Raw genomic sequence first — 7,941 nt, 5'->3', positions numbered from 1 at the left:
TCCTTAACAACATGTATTCAGAGGACAATAAAAAAATGAAGAAAAAAATATAGCCTGTATTTAATCTGAGTCCTCAGTGGCGGGTTCAGAGGCAGCGACCGGCTGGGCGTCAGGACGGGAGTAAAATAAGTCGTCACCGTTGAATCCCTCATACTCCTCACCCTCAACATCTTCACCCATGCCATCCACCACAGTGTCCAGACCGTCTGCAACATGAAAAATGTGCAACATGAAAATAAGCAGCACCAGGCCCGTGTGGGAGTACAGGTACTCTAGACTGATAAGCTCACCTGTAAGGGGACATTCATTTTAATACTTGCTCCAGCCTGGTTGACGCATTTCGATGTGAGAGAAAGTTTGGCTCAATTATCTGTGTACTCCCTGGCTTGGTGTAGTTTTCCATCAGTGTGACTCCATAGGCTTCCTGAGTCAATTGGTGGAGAGCGTGACGCTGATCTTCACGGCAGCAGGACTAGGAGTTATCCGCCCCTTCCACGGCTGCAGGACCACGGCCCTCTTTACAACCCGTGACACTTTCCAACAGGTACACATGGAAGTGCATTGCACTTGCGCTGGATCCTTGGAAATGTAAGTGAGAGCAAACAGATCAATACAACTCTTTTGCGTGACACAAGCGGTTAAAACCAATTTATCCGAATCTGTATCAGAAGGGGTTGTAATCGGCATGAAAGTTTGCATTGGAATACCTATTCAAGTCTAGCTATGCTAAAGGTACAAACTCTAACTAACTAATACTAACGGGAAAGCTATGTAAAATAGATGTAAAGTATAAAACAGGTATAATATACAGAATACAAATACAAAAATACAGAACTACAAATATGGAACATAGTGCAAATATGGCAAAGCGTCATTGTGCAGATGAAGTGTTTAAAGTCTGTGTGAGCCCTTGGGCTTGTTGAAAAACAGCTTTTTAGTTTTTGTGGCGTGAGGTTTTGGTTCTGATGGATCGCAGACTTCTGCCGGAGGGGAAAGGCTGAGACAGAATGTGTCCAGGGTGGGAGGAGTCGGCCAAAATCTTCCTTGTTCGCCTCAGGCTCGTCGAGGTGTGCAGGTCCTCGAGGGTAGGCAGATTGCAGCCAATCACCTTCGCAGCAGTGCGGATGATGCGCTGCAGTCTGCTCTGTCCTTGGCAGTGGCAGCAGCGTACCAGATGGAAATGGAGGTGGTGAGCAGGGTCGGACTGGGACTGAAAAACAGCCCGGGACTTTGAAACACAGACCGGCCCAGCCCGCCCCCCCCCCCCCCTCCCCCTCCACTTTCTCCCTCACTTTCTTTTTCCATACTTGCCTCTGTTTCTGCATCTGCTATTTGATGTTGCAAAAGAACGAGATGAGTGCCTTTTTCTCTTGGACATTTATTTTACTTCATTTAAAATGTATAGCCTATATATTGGCTAACAGTAATACCAAATGTATAATGTTTTTAGAAAAATTAAAACAATATGGTTTGGAATAATATTTGAATTTTCCAAATGTCGAAATTACAGCAGCTTACAGCTACTTGCACCTGGCGCCTCTGGTACAACCGCATCTTCGGGCTGCAAACTCTCTCCGTCTTTTGACGGCGTAAACATGTATTTTATACTTCTACATTGTGCAGCATTTGCTCGCAGTGCCTGTTGTTTTTCTCCTTTTCCTCTCCATTTCTTTGCTAAAGAAACAACGATGTTAGCTAAAATAGCTCCAAGGAATTGGCTGTACTGTCCACTGTATAATGGACGGACAAGTGCACCATTCAAGTTTACACGGGGGAAATGCCCACACCCACCCTTTGGATTTTGGATCGCTCCAGTTAAACAGTTAAATGGTATTAAGGCCGTCCTCAAAGTGAGCGTAAACTATTAGGATTTTTTTTCTTGAATAGTGCCGTGGCCGTTTGACCGGCCGTTTGGGAAATCTCCTGAGTCTCCCGATGGCCAGTCCGACCCTGGTGGTGAGTATGGACTCGATGGCTGTGTAAAAGTGCACCGTCATTGTCTTAGGCAGGTTGAATTTCTTCAGCTGCTGTAGGAAGTACATCCTCTGTTGTGCTTTCTTGCTGAGGGAGCTGATGATCAGTTCCCACTTGAGGTCCTGGGAGAGGACTGCATCTGTTCAACGTAACAGCACTTAAAAGGAATGAACCTGCTCAGATGGAGATGACTCCAGTGACGTGGAGACCCTGGAACATCGAAAGACGGGCAGACGGGCAGCACGACTCCTCCCGTGACCTACTGTCCAGTCTGTGTGTACAAGCTCACGCCAGGTGGATCCTGAATGCATGGCAGATGGCGCCGCTGCGTGCCCCACATCTTTTCCATCTTGGCCCTGTCAAGGCACAGGTTACCCATGGCGTCTTTGGCTTCCAGGAACACCTGGAGGGTCTTGTTGAGGAGCCACTCTGTCTCGGACACCTTGCGCTTGCTTCGGCAGTAGTGGCGTGCCATCTCCTGCTTGGTGCCATCTCCTGCTTGGTGACAGCAGTGCCCGCAGACAGCTTTGCCTCGCGGAGACGTTCCACATCCCCGCAGTCCCACTCGAAAATGGAGAAGGAGATCCGTTGCATTAAGTTTCTGTAGAGCTGGTGGCTGTAATGTAATACCATTTAAGGTATTTTAAGTTGTTTTATGTGTCCACAGGAGGATTGGGTTGTGAAATGTAATCACTGTTTTTCACCAGCACTGTTCTACCATTTAGTCTGATTGTTAGCTGAGTTCAAGTTTAAGGCCGAATCCTAATACTCCCCCTTACCCCTTCCCCTTAGTTTTGTGCGTTCCTGTGAGAGCTAGTGGTGTCCCAATACTCTTTTGTAACTAGGGGAAGGCCTAAGACTAAGGGGTATACACCCCTTAAAACCAAGTAAGATCGGGAGCTTACTTGAAACCTAGGGCTATGTGAAAACTGCGCGACCGGCAACAATGGCGACCAAATCCTCCAGAGAGTCCGATAAATGTTATATTATCGGCTTAATTAATTGATTAAAAAATTATGACAGTCTTGTTTTGTGTTATATACAGTCATGAACATATATATTTGCAACCATTTTCCTAATTGAAACGTTTCTAAAAATCGCTAGTTTGGTACGTTAATGTTACAGTTCTGAATTGCACAACAGTCCCGCATTTCTTTGACTAGCATGTCTACAGTTCTAAGTAAACTCCATTAGCAGCGAATTTCATTTAATATCAGTGCATAACGCTACTTGCTTTGGAGATATCGATACGTGCTAGATGACGTCCCTGTAACCAAGTGGTGTCCCATTTCCTAGGGCTATGTAGCCCTTACCCCTTACTTTCGAGGGCCAAGGGGAAGGGGGAAGGGGTAAGGGGGAGTATTGGGATTCGGCCCAAGTCTTTTATTGTCAGATGCACAGAATAACACAAGCCCCCCTATTTTGACGATCTGAAACGCAAGTATCAAAACACAAAGCGCAAGTAACTTTGTCCGCCGCTCTTGCTATAATACCCATAGACATAATAAAGAGTAGACGCCGCATTGGCAGCTGGGCGCAAGAAATGCGGCCGCCATCTTGGAAAGGTAAAGTTTCTAGTTGCTTAGCATCAGAATAAACAAGATGCCAGTACTGTGCAGCATATTTCTGCTCAAATCGGCGGATAATCGCAAACAGGGTTTAGGGGATTACTTTTCACAAGTAAGATTTAACATTACCATACTATTGGTTGTATTTTGTGAAAATAATAACCATGTCCTCTATCATAGCTACGTGTATGACCTTTGCAGCAAAGCAAACCGCGTGAAAATCAGTTCGGTATTCAGTTCGGGATGATTAATTTAATGCGCTGACAGCTCATTGCCCCAGCCAAACAGATTACACTGAGTGGAGCGGTGGACCTTTCCAAGATGGCGGCCCCACGGCTCGTCAGCGCCAGTAGGTAGTTGCGGTCGATGCGGCGTCTACTCTTTATTATGTCTATGATTATACCGTCGGGATAAATGACTTTGCGTCTGGCGCAAATCTTAAATGGGTTGGTCTGAAGGAGCTACATTACTAATGGATGTGTTTTGGGCGTAGCATGCAATAAACCAATCAGAGCGTCATCTCACATTCCCTTTAAAATCAACGCTTGTTCCATGGCGGATTGCTATTATAACGTAGGATTTGCCAGGCGCACGCCAGGAGCGGTTCACAGCCGAGGAGATTGATGTTCTCGTCAGGGCCATAAAAGATAGAGAAATTACATTGTATGGGAAAGGCAGAGCAGTTTTCTCATTGCACAAAATTGCCCGCTCATGCTGCTCATTCAAATTCTTATTTTTATGTAAATGTGTGTCTGTCCGTAACGGAGTCGGATAATTCGATTTATACTCCTCCGACTCCGTACGGACAGACGCACGCACGGAGTCGGACGGATTGGTTGAATTTAAAGGCCAATTTATACTTCTGCGTTTTTACGGACACGCACGCAGGGAACGGCCTCTCCGTCAAGGAACTCCCTCTCCGTGCCCTCTCCAAACCCCTCGCAGAGCTCTGCGTGCACCCCCTGATTTTCCTGACTATCCGTCTGTCATTTTACGGATACCTCTTGGCTGTAATTGGTCCATATTAAGAACTGCTTGAGTCAGGGCCGGGGGAGGGGTTGCCGTGACCAACAAGAAAACAGAATCCTTTGACCGCCATTGTTGTAAGTTTTTACAATTTATATTTCAGCTGAACAATACATGCAAATCAGCATCTGAATTAAAATGTAACGAGAAATGGGCAGTGTAGTTACTGAAAATGTGTTTATTTTATTGATGTAACGGCTAATTTGTAAATTTGCTCTGGCATTTCGATAACCTAGCTAGCATCGCAGTGCAGCGCTATCTACTGTTCTGGCAGGGAATTGGTTTCAGCACGCAGTCGTCGGAGTAGTATAAATTCAACCAATCCGTTCGACTCCGTCCGTGCGTCTGTCCGTAATCGGCCTTTATACTACTCCGACGGCTCTGCGTGCTGAAAGCAATTCACCGGTCACGGCAACCCCGCCCCTGACGCAAGCGGTTCTTAATACGGACCAATCACAGCCAAGGGGTATCCGTAAAATGACGGACTGACGGACGGATAGTCAGGAAAATCAGGAGGTGCACGTGGAGCTCTCCGAGGAGTTCGGAGAGGGCACGGAGAGGGAGTTCCTTGACGGACAGGGCGTTCCCTGTGTGCGTGTCTGTAGCATTCCCAGCTGAACAGATGCGATTCACTCTCAATAACTGATGTTAAAGAAGAATTTATTTTCCTTACAACACCTTCCAAAACACCGTAAGAGCTGCATAAAGCAAACAAAGAATAAACATTAGAATTGTGACTCTAAATTGCATACAAATGTCCATAAATGTATAATCTGCAAATATATATATAAATGGCTACACCGTGGTATGAATGTGACGGTCACAATGAATCACACACTCAATATAACATATCGCTGATTTACAATCTGCATGCTAGCGACCCACTAATAGCTTAGAGGAGATCGATACAATAAACAGTCTCTCAAAGATTAGAATACAACAAAATAAAAACGATACCTTGTGCCCTTCATCAGCCAGGAGCTAAGAGGTAGAAATAGACTTGTTTGTGAAGATATACATTCAGTTTGCAACCATAAATTTGTCTCGCTTCACTCACTGGTAGCATTCAAAAGTGCGCCAACATATACAAAGCGTGCGCCCGCTGAACTTCCTTTCACGGATTTCAAAATAAAGGCATGTCAGATAAGTAACAGATGCTGTATGTAAATATTGAGAATTCAGCGAGAAATATTAATAATCCAAACCATAAACAAATAGTTTTAAGCTCAGGTTTAGTAAGAGTCGCCTTTAGTAAGGTATTCCATTACCAGACAGTCCTTTATGGCTGGAAATAAAGGAGACGGCCCACTTCAGGTACAGGGAGATTCAATGGTCCTTTACAGTGTCCGTAAAAACGCAGTAGTAAAAATTGGCCATAATTCGGCCTTGAGTCAATTGCGCTGGGTGCAAGATAGGGCCCAGGGTCAGACTGGGCACTGAAATTCTTAGGAAAAGACAACGCAAAGCAACCAGCTGGCATAACATAACATATAAGTACTCTGAATATAGATTACTAACCCTATCTATGACAAGAAAATAAAATAAAAACTCCTAAATATACAAAATAATATACAATACAGTATACTAAACCTCTAATACCAATAATAACCTATACTAACCGTATAAACCTATACTAACCTACTAAACTTCTCCTGTCTCCTCAGGAAGAATAGCCATTTCTGGGCAGCTTTAACCACCGTGTCCGTGTGAGCAGACCAGGTCAGATCATTGCTGATGTTCACCCCGAGTAACCTGACGCAGCTGCCCTGCTTGCAGCTGACCTGAAGCAGCATGATCCTCCTCTTGCTGCCTCCTATAGTCCACAATAATCTCCTTAGTCTTGCTGACATTTAGAGGTTATTGTCCTGGCACTATGATGTCAGAGTATCAACCTCCTCTGTAGGCTGACTCGTCACTGTCAGAGATGAGGTACACAATGGTTGTGTCGTCAGCAAAGGTTGGAACTGTGTGTTGCAAGGAGAGCAGGAGAGGGCTGAGCACACAGCCCTGGGGGGTGCCTGTGTTGGTGATCAGTGTGGATGAGGTGCGGTCACCGATTCTCACCACCTGTGGCCTCCCCGTCAGAAAGTTTAAGATCCACTTGCTTGGGGGGGACGAGTCACATTTCGGCAAGCTCATATCTTGCCTGCCGAACCCCCCTCCCCCGTTTCCCACTCCCTATCTTGACAATTAGAGGGTCTGGCACACCTGAGAATCATTTGGGGTGCTCATGTTGACCAGTAGACTGTGCTTCAAAAAGCATTTATTTTCATTTCTTAAAAAAGCTCAAATCTAGCCTGCCAAAAATCATGTTTGTCTTTGTCTTTAGGGTTGCAGGTACAATAAAAACAATAATGGTAATGTTAATAATAAATTTTGTATTTTGTGAAATAAAAATGCCATAATATAATGAATGAATTAGTAATGAATAAAATAGTGTTAAACGGACTATTAGTTTTTTCTATTGAAAAGTCCTGCTTCCTTCAACTGCGTTTTTAGCGTGCGCATACTTATTTTAGGTTGTGAAATGTTAACAGCATATCTAAGATTATTTCATAGGAATGTCCCTGATTAAAATAAAGAGTAGTGCAAGTCATGACTCTGAATTGTTAACTTGTTTCTTCTTTTCTTCCAACCAAAACGATCAACTTCATCATGATAATGATAGAGTTGCGTGGACCAGAATGGTTGTTTGGCTATCGTTTTTTACGTTTAACACACAATTTATACTTTTGCATAATTAGCCTACTATTTGCTACATTCTTCGATAGCCAAACAAATATCCTGGCGCACGGAAATCTGTCAGACTATTGCATATTGTACTTCTGTCGATCAATTTCTTCTTGTTAGTTAGCCTACTGCATCCAATCAGCGACGAAGTGTAGTACCAACCCTTTCCGTTTTGAGTTAATGTAGTCTAATGTATTTTTGAGTTGATGTAATGTCGTTTCCCATTTGGGGGAGCGTGTCTTTGTAATGTGGGGAGATGAACAAGTCATCCTATTTGGGGGGAGTTGACTTGTATTTGGGGGGAGTGTTTTCATTTGGGGAATGTTCTCATATTAGGGGGTATGGTTTGCACTTCAGGGCCACCGTATAAAACTTGAAACTTGAAACCGTGTGGTCATTTAATGTAACTACAAGCAAACAAGTAATTTGTTCTGCATCTGTATTCAATATTTTACTACTGTAGTCTACAGTTAACGACAGTTAAAATTGTATTGAATCATTAATAACTGACAACAAGACCATAATTGAAATGGAAAACAGATTTAATAACACCGTATGTAACCCATAGAGTTAATATAACTAGAGTAAGCTACTTTTGTCTTCCAAGATGGCGTCCCCATTCATTTCTATGAAAAGTGCTCAG

Source organism: Hypomesus transpacificus, unplaced genomic scaffold (genome assembly GCF_021917145.1).
Source record: "Hypomesus transpacificus isolate Combined female unplaced genomic scaffold, fHypTra1 scaffold_159, whole genome shotgun sequence".
In the NCBI taxonomy this organism is placed as follows: Eukaryota; Metazoa; Chordata; class Actinopteri; order Osmeriformes; family Osmeridae; genus Hypomesus; species Hypomesus transpacificus.
The sequence above is the reverse complement of the archived record's forward strand: the minus strand, read 5'-3'. Positions refer to the sequence as shown.